Consider the following 17,712-nt stretch of genomic DNA (forward strand, 5'->3'; position numbering starts at 1 on the left):
TGCGGGAGGTGTACTTTACTTAACCAGCTAACTGCCCTCTGCGGGCAGTAGTTGACATTAGCTGTATACAATGTTTAAAAGAAAGATTGGGCTTCCTCCCTGAATAAATCGTCCTCATGGGTGACTGCACCTGTACTTAGCAAGGATAGCCTGTTAATCTGGTTTCTGGGCCTATCCATCCGGGATTTCCATGCAAGAAGACGGCCACATTTCTCCCCATACAAGAAGTTCTGCAACTTGCTGGTATCCCATTTATCTTTAAGAACCTTATCCAGGCCTGCTTGGTAGTCAGCCCGTAAACCATCCAGCTTCTTTTGCAGACGAGGTTTAGTGTTTGAATGATTTACTGAGGCTGCCTGGAGCTCCTGTTCTTTTAATTTGAACTTGAGAAGGTCTTCTTCATTCTTTTTTTTTCCTAAGTTTATTCCTTCTAATCATAAGGGTCGTCAGGGAGCCTCTCAGAAAGGCTTTAAATGTCTCCCATATCACCTGCTGGGTTGCTGAGCCATTGTTGTATCTAAAAAATTCCTCTGCCTGGGTCAGTAAATCCTGTCTCACCCCCTCTTCTAATAGCAGGGCTCTGTCTAGCGTCCATCTCCTCTGCAATTCCTTCTGTTTGAAATGAATTACTAGCTCAACAGTCGAATGATCTGATAATATAGCTGGGATATAGGAGATGGTGTCTACTGAAGCAAGGAGTGACTGATCTAAAAGGAAATAGTCAATTCTGGAGTGATGTCCATAACTACGACTATAAAAAGAAAAATCCCTTTTAGTGCTATTTTTGGTTCTCCAAACATCTATAAGATTGAAATCTTTAATTATATTTTTAAGCTCCATCCGAGATTTTTTGGGGGGGGGGTGAATTTAACCCTGGACGTGCAATCCAGTTTTTCGTCGAAAATCAAATTAAAATCCCCTCCTAAAAGACAGGCCCCTCATACTCCATCAGACTAGCTTTTAGCTTCAGAAGAGCCGCTGGGGCATCTTGATTGGGGCAGTAATAGACTGCACATATAAATTAGTATTATGACATAATAATGATGCCACCAACCACCTCCCTGAACGATCTGTGTTGAACTTCTCTACTCTGATCCCGGTGTTTGCTCTGATCACTATTGCCACTCCTCTCGTACTGTCACTTTGGTCAGAACACAAAATATCTTGAACCCACCCACGTTTACCCAACCCTGACTCACATTCTGGCCTCTCTATATGGGTCTCCTCCAGTAGGCACACATGTGCCCCGAAATTATACAGATATTCGTTAACCCTGGACATTTTCCTCCTATCCCTCAAGCCGTTGAACGTTCCAACTGATGATTTTAATTTTGTTGTTGGTCATGTAGTCCATGCCAACATTTCCTCGAATGAATCATAGCCGATCTCCCTTCTGTTGCCACTGTGTCTTTTGGTATGCATATGAGGAATATTTTTTCCCTTTTTACCCTCTGCCACCCAACTGACTGCCCAACTCCCTCGCGGAACCCCCCCATACCTACAAAGGCGATCTTGTGGCCGATTGGGGGCTCCCCCTTGTCCGGTCGAGGTTTCCCCGCTAGGAAAGTAGACACCTAATATAAATCTAGTGTACTTTTTTTTAATTATTATTTTTAAATTTTTATTTCGAACTTTCTCCCTGTCCCTATCCAGGTATTATCTCTCTTCTTTTAAAGTTTTGTTTAAATTATTTCGATCCCTAGATCTCCTACATCCCTTTCCTCACTCATCTATATCACCGTTACCCCACCATATCTCGCTAAATAACCCCTAAAGAGACCAACCTACAGGGAAATATACCTTTTTCCTCCTGTGTTCTGCAACATTCAGGTTCCACTGGTAAGTTCTACTGGGGGTTTTCTTTCATTAAGAGAAGAAATGAGTCAACTTCGTGAGGTGATAAGAAGTTGTGGGTTTTATTTCTCCAAACCACTTTCAGGAATGCAGGGAACTTCATTTGCACCTGCGCGCCCATACTTCTCAACTCAAGCATTCGGTTGCCCAGCTCCCATTGTCTTTGAGCTTTGGCCTTCCCTACATCTGACCAGATTAGGTATTTAACAGAATCTATCTGAAGTGTGGTATCTGATAGTGCTCTACCCAAGATCAGCTCTTTTATTGTGTAGGTGAGGAAATTCACCAGGATCTTTCTTGGCCCTTTCCTCTCTTTGTGTAGTCTGAAGGGGTCCCTATGGGCTCGTTGAATTTCAGCCTCGAGGTTTATATCGGGTCTGTCCTTTAGTACCCCCTCTCTGAGAAGTTTACAAATTAGCGCTTTAACGTCCCTATTCTCAACCCCCTCTGGAATTTTTAGGAATTTTAGGTTATTCCTTCTGGGGTGGATCTTGAGTCTCTCGACATCCATCTGGAGAGTTTTATTTTGAGTTCTGAGATCCTCTAGGGCCCTCTCATGGCGCTGGGAGGCCCCCAAGAGCAAAGAGACTTCTTCTTCTAAGGCGCTAGTTCATTTACACACATCATCTAATTTTGCTTCCATGTTCGAGCACTAATCTTGGATGCTTTTTTGGTTGGCCTCCGATATTTCGAATTTAGATGCTAACTTGGATAACAGGTCCCCCTCAGGGTAAGTAGAAGAGACTCCAGTTGTGAAAATCCAATTCCCGAGAGGTCTGATGTTGATGTTGACTCCTGAGTGCGGCCATCCCCATCCTTTGCCCAATCCGTAGCCTCTGGAGCAATCGAATCAGCCACTAGGGCTATAGGAGCGTGGGGGCTTTCAGAGTTGGATGCAACCTCATCTACAGGGGACGACCCCGATATGTCTGGATCACATGCCAAGGCTGCATATCTATTATTTGAGGTCACCGGTTGAGACGTTATACCTGGAGCCAAGGTTTGTGCATCGGAAATGGAAATAGCTGTAGATGTGGGGGTGGGAGGCTTACTCCCCTTAGCGCCAATTGCCTGCTCCATGATTTTAAAGAAAGATCTAAGTGAGGGAGTAGGTTTTCCCTGGGGAGGACAGTTTCTTTGTAGTCTCCGCTTAGGTTCCCCCACCTTTGAGTTCTTTGCCTTCTTCTCTTTTGCTTTCCTAGGTGAGTAGGCAGCTACCCCCGGTCATGCCGTGACACTGGATGCCAAAAGTACTGTTTTTTGCAGGTCTGAGTTAGATCTAAGCTGGTACCTATTTTTGGCAATTACCACTGAAGGGGCTATAGGGGGGTGCAGATATCACCTCCTTACTACTTCTTGGCACTAAAGGGAATGGGGTCTCTATCATCGTAGGGAGGGCTGCTTGTAAGGAATTAGAAGCTTGCAGTATGTCAGAGCCCATTACCCTCTGTAAATCCAATTGTAGAGGTGTGAGAGCAGTCACAGTCACAGAGCTGAGTATCTTACTAGAGAGACCACTTAAACAGAGACCAAAATCGTACTCACAGTTACAATCATCCGAAAAAGGATCAGCTTCATGTATGCCTCCCTGGACTTGTGGCATGCACCCCCTCCCTCCTTTCACTGACCGTACAGCGTCGCCTCCAGTAGGTGCATGATGGCTAATTCTGGCAAGCACCGTCCTTGCTCTCCGCCAGAGTCAATCCCGGCATCCCAGCTGGTTTTCTCGCTCCTGCCCTTGTCCCACTCGGATCACAGCGCTGACGCCCTTCCCCTTCACAGCCGCCAATACGACTGACTCCGAAGCAGCCGCCACTACCATCGAGAGAGGAAGAGAGAAGGCGGGGATTACCCAGCGGTCCTACCGCCAGACTCCCAGTGTCAGAACCTCGGTCTCGGTCTCCCGTGCAGGCAGGCTCAAGTCGCGGTAAAGAAAAATAGGAGGATATTAGCAGTATACTGGACGCCGGAAAAAGAGATTTTTCAAGCATCATCTCACCGTTGGTGTGCTTTCCTAGGCTGCATTACGCGGTGGAAATCGCTCGACCGGACCGGAGTTCCCGCGGACGGCGTCAGCCTACTGCCATGTTCCTCTGGTCACGCCCCCCCTCCCACTACACCGCAGTGTCTTTATAACGCTGCCATTACAACGCAAGTCGTTACTACGACTTGCGCTGGATGGCGCTGTTGGGCAAGGAATGTTGTAATTTTATATTCCAACACCTTCCCTACTGTTACGTGGACTGGTGTTGGAATTTAAAATTATAAGATTCCAAGATCCGCGCCCTCCAATGCAAGTCGTTGTAAAGACTTGCGTTGTAATGCCCGCGTTGTCAAGTACCGCGATCTTTTAGATCGCGTTGTACTGACATACATCCGTCTGACCCTGTGCCTCATGGGAAAAGTCCAGCTCAAACTGCCAAGCCATGTCTTCCCTGGACCGGAAACAAGCATCCTGGGACCGGTTTCTGGCTAATCAGCTGTCAGCAGCCAAGCTAGCTTGAGTCCAGTGGCAAAGTGAGCAAGAGACCCACGTCTGGGCATACCCTGCCAACTTAGTGCGAACAAAGCAAAACCAAAGGGGATGATGGACGAAGTGTTGAACATTGCAAGCACTCACCCCCAGTCAACTGATCTGGGTTTAATCCATCATCATTCTTTAACTCACTCTGCCACCACAGTTCGGATATAGCCATATGCAAATCAGTCTGACCCTGTGCCTCATGGGAACAGTCCAGCCAAACTGCCAAGCCATGTCTTCCCTGTACCGGAAACAAGCATCCTGGGACCAGTTTCTGGCTAATCAGCCATCATCAGCCAGGCTAGTTTGAATCCAGTAGCAAAGTGAGCAAGGGACCCACGTCTGGGCATACCCTGCCAAATTAGGCCAAATAAAGCAAAACCAAAGGGGATGATGAACATTGCAAGCACTCACCCCCAGTCAACTGATCTGGGTTTAAACCATCATCATTCTTTAGATCACTCTGCCACCCCAGTTCAGGCATGGCGATATGCAAATCAGTCTGACCCTGTGCCAGGATGTTTGTTTCCAGTCCAGGGAAGACATGGAAAATGTTTAAATTTCTGAAAAAAAAATCAAAACATTTCTTTTTCAATGCTACCAGAAAACATTAAGGATCACATATTTTGTTTTCCTCTCATGACCAAAATAAGGATAACAACTTTATCAAATGATTGTAGCACAGAACTTAAACCGACTTTCAGTGCACTGGAACATGAGTGAAACATATCTTTATAGTTTATAATTCTATAAATGCCTCAAAATGCAGTTTTCCTAATTACCAAACCTTGGATGTCATGCCATGCATTACTGCTTTCATTTTTACATTTTGTGTGGTTACGGTTTATATTTTAAGCACTATACTACGATTTTAAAATAAAACATTTTAAAGTTCCTCTCTTATTTTCCCAGTGCTTCTTTGAGCATTTTATTCATTGACAAACAAGCATTTGATATTCCAATCTGTTCCTGAACCAATCTTGTGGGACTGATTGTTATGAGAAAGTGTCTTGCACAGTATTCCTCATTAGGCTGTGTCCAATTGGATTTCTAATTTGTATTGGTGCGTTGACTGATTGCATATGCAGGTGGTTGGAGATCTTACCTCTGAGGGTCTGTTGAGGACCTCTCAGGTTGTATCAAGCTGAGATCATTGCGAACTCGGGTAGGGGACAGAAACCAAGTGACTTTGCGGACGTAGACAATTGGGGATTGATTCACATCATCAATGACAGAATTTGAGGTGTGGTTTTTTTATTTTTTATATAATACCTATTTTTTAATTGAGCAACGTAACGGGGTTTGATCCAATTAGGCCTATTAGTGGGGAGGGATCACTTTCAAAACACAATAGTACACCAGAAACCCCACTGGGCCAGTATTCAACATTTAGTCTGCAAAAAAGCAAAACATACACATCAATCTTGTGTGCTGAAGAATGTATCTCAAATATGTTTCATTTTCTTAATATCAATCAAGTCCATCTGGTACAATCAAAACACAGAGAAACAAATAAACAGCAAAAAACATAATCAATACAGATCACAACACAAAATAACATAAAAACATGGAAATTCAAAGAAGACTCATTTGCTGAACCTTAGTGAGATGTTGCCAAAAAGTCCATACTAACTCACTCTAATGAATGGTCCTACCCCTTAAATTGAAATGGGGCTGTATATCTAATTGAGTGATCCCACACTCAGCACCATCGAGAAAAGTGAGACATTTTGTGATTCCTTTTCAAATTGAAAAACTCTTTTCAGAATCGTAGGCAGCAATTATGTGGTTGAGGTGGTATTTCTGATAGATCCCCATCAGAACATGCCAACTCGTTTTACCTCATGTAGAGGTGAAGAAAGAGGCAAGAGAGGTGCAGAAAGAGGTTAGAGGTATAGAAAGAGTCAACAGAGGTGCAGAAGAGGAAAGAAGGTGCAGAAAAAGGCAAGTGAGCTGCAGAAAGAGGAAAGAGAACACAAAGAGTAAAGAGAGGTGCATCAAGTGGCAAGAGGAAGACATGTACAGAAACAGAGAAGAAAGGTGCAGAATGAGGCAGGAGAGGTGAAAAAGGAAAAGAGTGAGCTGCAGAAAGATGCAAAAGAGGTGCAAAAAGAGGCAATAGAAATACAGAAAGAGGCAAGAGAGGTACAGAAAGAGGCAAGAGAGGTGCAGAAAGAGGGAAGAGAGGTACTGAAAGAGGCAAGAGAAGTACCGAAAGAGGCAACAGAGGTGCATATAAAAGCAAGAGAGGTGCTGATAGAAGAGAGTGGTACAAAAGGGGGTGGTGATGGACGGAGCATCTGAACCATTCAAACACTCACACCCAGTCAACAGATCTGGGTTTAATCCATCACCGTTCTTTAGCCCACTTTGCCACCCCAGTCTGACCCTGTGCCTCAGTGGAACAATCCAGCCCGAACTGCCAAGCCATGCCTTCCCTGGACCGGAAACAAGCTTCCGAGGACCGGTTTCTGGCATTTCAGCCGTCTTCAACCCGGCTTGCTTGAATCCAGTGGCAAAGTGAGCGAGGGACTCACGTCTGAGCATACCCTGCCAACTTATGGCGAACAAAGCAGTACAAAAGGGGGTGGTGATGGACGGAGCATCTGAACCAATCAAACACTCACACCCACTCAACAGATCTGGGTTTAATCCATCACCGTTCTTTAGCCCACTTTGCCACCCCAGTTCAGACATGGCCATATGCAAATCAGTCTGACCCTGTGCCTCATGGGAACAGTCCAGCCCGAACTGCCAAGCCATGCCTTTCCTGGACTGGAAACACGCTTCCGAGGACCGGTTTCTGGCATTTCAGCCGTCTTCAGCCCGGCCTGCTGAATCCAGTGGCAAGGTGAGCAAGGGACTCACGTCTGAGCATACCCTGCCAGTTTATGGCGAACAAAGCAGTACAAAAGGGGGTGGTGATGGACGGAGCATCTGAACCAATCAAACACTCACACCCAGTCAACAGATCTGGGTTTAATCCATCACCGTTCTTTAGCCCACTTTGCCACCCCGGTTCAGACATGGCCATATTCAAATCAGTCTGACCCTGTGCCTCATGGGAACAGTCCAGCCCGAACTGCCAAGCCATGTCTTCCCTGGACCGGAAACAAGCTTCCGAGGACCGGTTTCTGGCATTTCAGCCGTCTTCAGCCCGGCTTCCTTGAATCCAGTGGCAAAGTGAGCAAGGGACCCACGTCTGAGCATACCCTGCCAACTTATGGCGAACAAAGGAGTACAAAAGGGGGTGCTGATGGACGGAGCATCGGAACCAATCAAACACTCGCACCCAGTCAACAGATCTGGGTTTAATCCATAGATAGAAGAGAGTGAAAGCAGAAAGAGGGAAGAGGGGTGCAGAAAGAGGCAAGAGAGGTACAGAAAGTAGAAGAAAGGTACAGAAAGAGGCAAAAGAGGCACAGAAAGAGGCAACAGAGGTGCATATAAGGCAAGAGATGTGCTGATAGAAGAGAGTGAGCTGCAGAAAGAGGGAAGAGGGGTGCAGAAAGAGGCAAGAGAGGTACAGAAAGTAGAAGAAAGGTACAGAAAGAGGCAAGAGAGGAACCAAAAGAGACAAGAGAGGTGCAGAAAGAAGAGAGTGAGCTGCAGAAAGAGGCAAGCGAGGTATAGGAAGAGGCAAGAGAAGTACAAAAAGAGGCAAGAGAGGTGCATATAGAGGCAAAAGAGGTGCTGATAGAAGAGAGTGAGCTGCAGAAAGAGGGAAGGGAGGTGCAGAAAGAGGCAAGAGAGGTACAGAAAGGAGATGAAAGGTACATAAAGAGGCAAGAGTGGTGCCAAAAGAGACAAGAGAGGTGCAGAAAGCAGAGAGTGAGTTGCAGAAAGAGGAAGGTGCAGAAATAGGAGCATGATCTACAGAAAGAACCAAGAGAAGAGCAGAAAGAGGCAAGAGAGGTACAGAAAGAATGAAGCGAGGTATAGAAAGAAGAGAGTTAACTGCAGGAAGAAACAAGAGAATTGCATAAAGAGGCAAGAGAGATGCAGAAAAAGGCAAGAGAAGTGCAGAAAGAGGCACGATAGATGCAGAAAGAGGCAAGTGAGGTGCAGAAAGAAGAAGAAAGGTGCAGAAAGAGGCAAAAGAGGTGCCAAAAGAGACAAGAGAGGTGCAGAAAGAAGAGAGTGAGCTGCAGAAAGAGGCAAGAGAGGTATAGGAAGAGGCAAGAGTAGTACAGAAAGAGACAAGAGAGGTGCATATAGAGGCAATAGAGGTGCTGATAGAAGCCCTGCTAGGGCTGCCGGACGCCAACTCGGCTGCCACACGTGACCTAGGAAGGTGCAGTGTGGTCCCCAGTCCGAACTTCCTCCCTTCCGATTCTAAAACTCAATCCTCCCCCTCTGTTAACGCCGCTCTCAGTCCCCTAGCGGCCACACCCCCCCTTGCTCCACCATAATGCCTCCCTCCTTGCACCTAGACATTCACCCCAGCCCTGCACTCAACCATTTATCTCCTCTTGGACGGAATACCTACGCCATTACCTTCCCACACAGTATCTCCTTCAAAGCCAAAAAACGCCTCAAACAGAATTTAATTAGACAACACCCTGAAACTCTTATCGTGGACACCTACCATTGCTCAACGAGAGGACTGAGAAAAACAGACTTCATTTTCCATACCACCCGACCAGACGCTTGGGTCTCCACCTTTAACTCACTCCTTCCAGTCTCCAAAACCACCGTATCAGAACACAACCGGAAACTAACGATCTCCCCCCTGAACCAACAGTCCCTGACCGGAGACATCTCCATCTCCATCTTCAAGAATGGCACCATTCTAATCCAGGCGAAAGATGACAACCTCGATTTCTTCGACTCCCTCTTTCACACTCTTAAGATGGCCATGGCTCTCTACCCACTACATACAGGCCCCACGACCCCCTGTGACCCTCACCAAACTTCTATCCCGCAGAGCATGCCTCATCCACCCCATCAATCCCCTCCCCTCGCCCTTAATCACGTCAACATCCACCCGTCCCTACGAGCCCCTCCCCCCTCTATCCCACAGCCCCAAGCACCCGCCCCCCTCTCCCAAACAACCAGAACCCCCCCACCCCCCTCTCACCTACATCCCCTAACGTCCTTCCCCTTCTCCCAAACTTCCAGGACTCCCCCACCCCCCCTACCCCTCCGACCTCCCTCCCCCCTCACCAGGTCTCCCGCACCCCCACAGGGTCTCAGTCCCCTCCCCTTAGAACTCCCAGTCCCCCCGCCGTCTTTGAATCACATCACCCTGCGCGATCCCTCACTCCCACTGCTCACGCCATCCCCCGTAGTGAAGACATCCACCTCCCCCAAAGAGACCGCATCACCCCTCCTTCCCTACTCCCCGCCCATCCAATCTCGAAACACCAATCAGATCCCCCCAGCTCGACTACTCCCCCTAATAGTAACTCGCCCAGCAGCCCCTCCCACCACCCTGCCCTTGACCAAAAAATCACGAAAGCTAACTCCATGCCTCCCTCTCCCGTCCCACTTCCTAACAGTATCTCGCCCCAAACCCGCTCTCCCTCACTAGTGGTCCCACAATCGAACTCCAACCTAGACCCGGTCCCCCCGTCACAGACCCCCCCATTCGATGTCCTGCTACACGACCTCTCCCACACCAAACCCAACTCCACCCACTCGCCCACCTACTCCCCAGCACCTAAACTGACACAACGCCTGGACTTTCTAGAAGCCCAGATCGCGACTCTGATCCTCGGCCTGAAAGAAACCCTATCCTCCCTAGAGAAACTCCAGCCTCCCTCCCTGCACGTCCCTCCTCCGCGCCTCCAGCCGCCTCCCGTCAAGACTGACTCTCATACCCACACTGGATCCAAGCCCCCCACAGGCTCCCAGCCTCTTCTCTCTAATCCCAGGACTGAGGCTCGAATCGACAGTCCTAGAAGGACGGCTCCCTCCCTTTCGCCACAGGAAGTGACCTCCCTCATCACCTCCTATGAAACCCCGCCTATGCAGCCAGCTCAAATAATGCCCCCTGACCACCCTCCCTTCTCCTCAATTCAAGTCATCACTGGAGTGGGAAGGGACCCGTCCCGTTGTAAAGCTGCCAGACCTCCACCCTATCTCTCCTCCTTACCCAGAGCTACCTCAGTCAATCATATCTCACAGGATGACTCCCAAATAAACTGTATGCTCATCAATTGCAGATCCGCCGTCAAACATGCAACAGAAATAGCCGAAACCATCCTCTCACATGACCTGGACGTAGCCTTCATCACTGAAACATGGCTTAACACTCTATCCAGCCCCATCCTGGACATGCTGGTGCCGCCCGGGTTCTCAATTATACACAAAGACAGGCCCATTCACAAAGGCGGCAGAATAGCTATTATCCATAAAAGCGACCTCTCCATCTCTGAATCTCCTGCCGTCATTTACAACTCCTTTGAATCCCTCTCGGTCAACATCAATTCGCCTCACCACCCTTCACTCCAATGCCTTCTCCTCTACCATCCCCCGGGCAATACCTCCGAATTTGGCGCCCAGCTGACGGATCTGATCACGCAAACAGCTCTCAACAGTGATTTCAGTATAATTCTGGGCGACCTCAACCTAAGATGGAATGTATCAAAAAACCCGCTCATTCAATCCCTCAACACCCTTGACCTTGACATGACCCAGCACTGCACAGCGGAAACCCACCACAGAGGAGCAACCCTGGATGCTATCATCGCAGCTAAAAAGACAATTTCAATTGACCACATCATCCCAGTAGACTGGTCAGACCATCACGCCATCCTCTTTCATATCAATCACCCGGCGCTTTCCGTCCCTCCCACGCAAACCTCCCCCAAATGGATCAGAAACTTATCGAGAGTACCTCTTGACAAGCTTGAAAAGGGCCTCAGCTCACTCCTCCCGATCACGACAGAACCCCTTTCAACCACAGAACTCACCTCGCTCTACCACTCCAACTTGGAGCTCGTCTTAGACCAGCTGGCACCAAGGAAACTAAAAAAACAAAGAAACATCCCCTCCAGATCCTGGTTCTCCACTGACATTAACGATGAAAGAAGACACCTAAGACACTTGGAAAGATCCTGGAGGTCCAACCCCTCCTCACGCAACCGGGACCAGCTCAAGGCAGCCCGCAAAAGCTACTACAACCATATCAAGAACAAAAAGTCGTCCTTCTTCTGTGCGGCCCTTGATAATGCCATAAACCGCCCCAAAGAACTTTTCAACATCATCAAGAACCAAACCTCCATTCCGGTAACAAGAGACATGGTAGCATCCAAATCCCAATGTGACGACTTTGCCAGCTTCTTCAACGAAAAAATCGCGAAAATTGACCGATCTCTTGGCACGTTGCCCTCAGACCACCCCGCTACAACTTCCCATTTAAGACCAACAATCACATCCACTCGCTGGTCCTCCTTCCAACCTATCCAGGTTGAATTGATAAGTAATCTCATAGCCTCCGCCAAACCCTCAACCCACTCCCTTGATCAGCTTCCCCCGAGAGTGACCAAAGACTTGAAGCTCACTCTAGCCCCTATCTGGGCCAAGATCATTAACAGCTCTCTGAGCCAGGGCTCCATCCCGGACTGCCTTAAAATAGGTCAAGTCACGCCTCTACTAAAAAAAACGGGCCTTGACATACAGGATATGAATAACTTCAGACCAGTCTCGAACCTTCCACTATTATCCAAAATCTTGGAAAGATGTGTGCTGTCGCAACTTTCCCGATTCAGAAAAGGGGGTGGTGATGAACAGAGTGTCTGAATTAAGCAGACCACTCTTACCCAGTCCAAAGATCAGGGCTTGATCCATCACCGTTATTTAGCTCACTGCCCCATCCCAGCTCAGAACCTGGCTATATGCAAATTAGTCTGTCCCTGGCCCAGTGCATCATGGGAACAGGGCAGACCAAACTACCAAGCCAATTCTTCACCAGAAAGGAGACAAGCTTCCGGGGACCGGTTTCTGGCATTTCAGCCGTCGTCGGCCCGGCTTGCTTGAATCCTAATGGAGCAGTGAGCAAGGGACTCATGTCTGAGTATACCCTGCCACACCTATAGTGGCCAAAAACGATTCAGAAAAGGGGGTGGTGATGAACAGAGTGTCTGAATTAAGCAGACCACTCTTACCCAGTCCAAAGATCAGGGCTTGATCCATCACCGTTATTTAGCTCACTGCCCCATCCCAGCTCAGAACCTGGCTATATGCAAATTAGTCTGTCCCTGGCCCAGTGCATCATGGGAACAGGGCAGACCAAACTACCAAGCCAATTCTTCACCAGAAAGGAGACAAGCTTCCGGGGACCGGTTTCTGGCATTTCAGCCGTCGTCGGCCCGGCTTGCTTGAATCCTAATGGAGCAGTGAGCAAGGGACTCATGTCTGAGTATACCCTGCCACACCTATAGTGGCCAAAAACGATTCAGAAAAGGGGGTGGTGATGAACAGAGTGTCTGAATTAAGCAGACCACTCTTACCCAGTCCAAAGATCAGGGCTTGATCCATCACCGTTATTTAGCTCAACTTTCCCAGCACTTAGAGAACACGAAGCTTCTCGACCCACATCAATCAGGGTTCAGAAAAGGCTGCAGTACTGAAACCGCAATACTTAATGTCCTGGACGATCTTCACATGTCGCTCGACTCCAACCATTGCAGCCTTCTCATCCTCTTAGACCTATCGGCTGCATTTGACATAGTCGATCATGCCCTACTAATCAATGTCCTAAAGGAGAGAGCAGGCCTCGAAAAGACTGTCCTAAAATGGTTCTCCTCCTTTCTCAACAACCGCACACAAAGAATAAAAATTAAAAGCTGCGAATCCGACATTCTTCCCATCAGCAGAGGAGTTCCACAAGGGTCTGTACTCTCGCCTCAACTCTTCAACATTTACATGGAGCCCCTCACCTTAATTCTAAGGAAAGCTAACATCCCCTTCCACCTTTATGCGGACGACACGCAACTCTATCTGGAAACCACATCGATCTCGGACATCCACAGACTGAACCACACACTTACCGAAGTCCAGCTCTGGCTCTCTTCCAACCACCTCAAACTCAATGAGGAAAAAACTGAAGTGCTCCTCATCTCTAACAAAGAAGAAAACCCACAAATTCTTGATTGGCTCAAAGCCTTAAATGCCCTAAATGTGCCGCTTGTTCCATCGAACTCCATAAAATCCCTAGGGATCACCCTTGACCCCAAACTGGATATGAAAGAACACATCTCAAAAACTGACAAAAGTGCCTTCCTGAACCTGAAATTGCTCTACAAACTAAAACCATTTCTCCCCACAAAAGACTTGAAACAGGCCACGCAGGCTCTGGTTCTCTCCAGAATTGACTACGGCATTGCCACTCTGACTGGAACAGCCAAATCTCACCTGCGTCCTCTGACCTTTACCCTAAATGCCGCTGCAAGAATGATCACGGGAACAAAGAAATATGAACACATCACCCCAGCTCTGAAGGATCTGAAATGGCTCCCTATTGACCAACGAGCTAGCTTCCGCACAGCTTGCCTCACACATAAAGCCCTGCATACGGGCAAACTGGAATACCTGGCCAACAAGCTCAAAAGGGCCAAGCAGTCTAGAAACCTCAGAAGCTCCAAACGCTCCTACTCATTCCTCTGAAATCCCAAAAACTCTCAACATCTAGCAAATCCTTCGCGGGCAATGCTCCCAAGATATGGAACTCCATCACCCCACACATCAGAATGACCGCATCCTTCCCGAAATTCAAGAAGCTACTCAAAGTCCTCTTCCTTGAGCGCTCCGGAACCAACTAGAACTAAACCCAGACTTTATAGTTTCATGTTCTCGTTCACCCCAGAGCTGATTGACTTGCCTACGACTCTCCGCCCTGTTTCACGCCTGGCTGCTATTGTATAGACTGTACTCACTCCTGTGTTCATTGACTTGCTTTTTGTCCGCATTATCTGTCTAACGCCTGTATATTTGCTGTGAAGCGCTCTGATACCCTCGGGTCCAGCCAGCGCTATACAAAACTTTAATAAATAAAGAGAGTGAGCTGCAGAAAGAGGGAAGAGAGGTGCAGAAAGACGCAAGTGAGGTGCAGAAAGAAAAGAGTGAGCTGGAGAAAGATGCAAGAGGGGTTCAGAAAGAGGCAAGAGACATGCAGAAAGATGCAAGAGAGGTGCAGAAAGAGGTAAGAGGTGTAGAAAGAGGCAAGAGAGATGCAGAAAGAGGAAGAAAGGCTCAGAACAAGGCAAGTGAGGTACTTAAAGAGGCAAGAGAAGAGCAGCAGGAGGCAAGAGAGCTGCAGAAAGTGGCAAGAGAGGTACAAAAAGAGGAAGAAAGGTGCATAAAGAGGCAAGAGAGGTGCAGAACTAGGAAAGAGAGGTACAGAAAGAAGAAGAAAGGCGCAGAAAGATGCAAGAGAGGTACAGAAAGAGGCAAGAGAATTGCAAAAGGAAGAAAATGAGCTTCAGAAAGAGGCAAGGAATATGCAGAAAGAGGCAAGAGAGGTGCATAAAGAGGCAAGAGAGGTGCTGATAGAAGACAGTGGGCTACAGAAAGAAGGAAGAGAGGTGCAGAAAGAGGCAAGACAGGTGCAGAAAGAAGATAGTGAGTTGCAGAAAGAGGCAAGAGACGTGCAGAAAGAGGCAAGAGAGGTGCGGAAAGAAGTAAGAGGTATAGAAAGAGGCAAGAGAGGTGCAGAAAGAGGAAGAAAGGCAGAGAAAGAGGCAAATGAGGTACAGCAAGAAGCAAGAGAAGAGCAGAAGGAGGCAAGAGAGGTACAGAAAGAAGAAAGAGAGGTACAGAATGAGGAACAAAGGTACAGAAAGAGGCAAGAGAGGTACAGCAACAGGAAGAAAGGTGCAAAAAGAAGCAAGAAAAGTGCAGAATGAGGCAAGAGAGGTACAGAAAAAGGCAAGAGAGGTGCAGAAAGATGAGAGTGAGCTGCAGAAGGAGGGAAGAGAGGTGCAGAAAGAGACAAGCAACGTGAAGAAAGAGGCAAAAGAGGTGCAGAAAGAAGAGAGTGAGCTGCAGAAAGAAGCATGAGAAGTGCAGAAGGAGGCAAAAGAGGTACAAAAAAAGGCAAGAGATGTGCAGAAAGAGGCAAAAGAGGTGCAGAAAGAATAGTGTATACATATGTATATATTCAATGTACTCTCCCTTTTACAAGGAAGGAATTAGCACTTGGTTTGTAGTTTGTTGTTTTTTTAAAAAAAAATATTGTTTTATGCAAGGAAAGCACCGAAGAAGTCGGTCAATTACACAGAATCATACAATATAGTCAAGTACTGTATTCAAGAAACAAGAAACATGAATTCCAAAACACACAAGATTCATTCAGTAATTGGTGCCCAAATATTTGTTCCAATACCTCTCCTTTTAAATCCTTTAGTTTTATAGATAGCTAGTTCTAAATTATACATTGAGAGTAATCTTTCCCGCCAATTAAAAAAAGACGGAGGGTCTGGATTCATCCTGTCTCTTGTAATGCAGGCTCGTATTACAGCCATACATAAGAAAATAAAACAAGTTACCGCTTTTGGTCTTGGAAAGCCCCTGGTACCAGAGCTCAATCCGATAAACAACCATCTCAGCAGTTATATTGACATTATTATTTAAGACAGCCCGCAAAAAAAGTTCAATTTGCTTAGAAAATTCCCCAAGCTTGGGACATTGAAAAAACATATGCAATGCGTCAGCAGCATAAAGACCACAACGATTAAATTGAGTCCCAGTTGTCGTGCTCCATTTAGCCACCTTATTGGGAGTATAATATAAATCATGTATGCACATAAAGTATTGTGATTTCATCATCCCAGTTATAAGAATTCTATTGGCAAGCATTACTGACTCATGTATATCGATTGCAGGTATCCCCAACTTATTTATCCATTTTATTTGACAATTTTCCAAGTCATCAGGAAATTCTTTCATCAAACATAAGTATAGGGTACCAATTGATGTTTTTTCCCTAAATACTCCAAAAGTGGAATTTTATTCATTCGTATATCTGATAGATATCTTGGACTTTGTAAAAAACTGCGAATTTGAAGAAACTTAAAGACATCATTTTCAGTCAAGGAGAACTTAATCTGTATTTCTTTAAAAGAAATCAACAAGTCATCGACAAACAAATCACCTAGAAAGTGTATCCCTTTCGTCCCCCATCTAATCGCTACTAAATCACCAAAAATGGGAGAAGGTAATAGACCAGGTGCGGTAAAAGGTGTATACTTATTAAATTTTGCAATACGCAAATGTCGTCGAACCTTTTGCCACACACCATATGCAGCTTTAACCGTCTTAAATCTCGTCTTTTTATAATAGCTTGGTTCGATCACTTTCATGAAACACGCCTTCATTCCTTCACCCATAAGTAATTCGTAAGTTGAAGGGGTATTACAGTTTGGAATTTTAACCTTATCTCCCATAATAAGCGGACTGATAACTTGAAGAGTCGCTACAACATAATAAAAGAAAAAATAGGGGCGTTCCAGCCCCCACACTCTTTAGCAAGAATCATTTTTTAATATGGTTTCCGTTGACGTTTATATCCCCACAGAAATCTTGAGGCTGCCCTTTCTAGGTTTTTTAAATAAATAGGTGGGAATTCTAAAGGTATTGTGCGAAACATATACAAAAATGTTGGTAGGATTAGCATTTTTAGAACATTGACTCTTCCATGCAAGGATAGATGTAAATGATCTAAGCGTTCCAACACAGTATTAACTTTGGCCAAGACTGGGTTAATGTTCAATTCAGGAATTTTGGCTATCGGGAGCGAGATCTTAATTCCGAGATACTTAACTTCGGAAGCAAGTGGAATATTAGCCGGAGGGCTATCCCTGGAATACGAAATCTGAGTTTTTGATAAATATAGTTTATATCCCGAGAAGATCCCAAACTGTGACACTAAGTCGTTAATTGCGGTAGCGCCAATTCAACATCTGTTGTAACGACAACAATATCGTCAGCGTATGCTAACGCTCAATAATTAGTATAGGCTAGATGAATTGGTTTTATTCTTTGTTCCATATTAAAGCGATTAACTAAGGGGTCAATATAAAAAGCAAAAAGTAAAGGGGAACATGGACACCCTTGTCGGGTTCCACAAGAAATTGGAAAAGGGGACGAGATTTCAGTATTAATACGGATAGATGCTGTGGCAGTGCGCTGGAGGTACGTTTGGGGGAAACTGGTCCGAGGCTTAAGGCTCGGCATATTGGTACTCAGCAGTCTCCCAGTGAGTTCCCCGAGACCCAGCCCTTCACTTGTTTTAAGTTCGCGCTTCCTGGCGATTATTTTTAAAATTGTATTTTACCTGGTACTCGCACTTTGATTCATCCTTGACACCCCTCAGTCTCCTGTGCTTCTCGCCT

The sequence above is a fragment of the Lissotriton helveticus genome, chromosome 5_1, assembly GCF_964261635.1.
Source record: "Lissotriton helveticus chromosome 5_1, aLisHel1.1, whole genome shotgun sequence".
Taxonomy (NCBI): domain Eukaryota; kingdom Metazoa; phylum Chordata; class Amphibia; order Caudata; family Salamandridae; genus Lissotriton; species Lissotriton helveticus.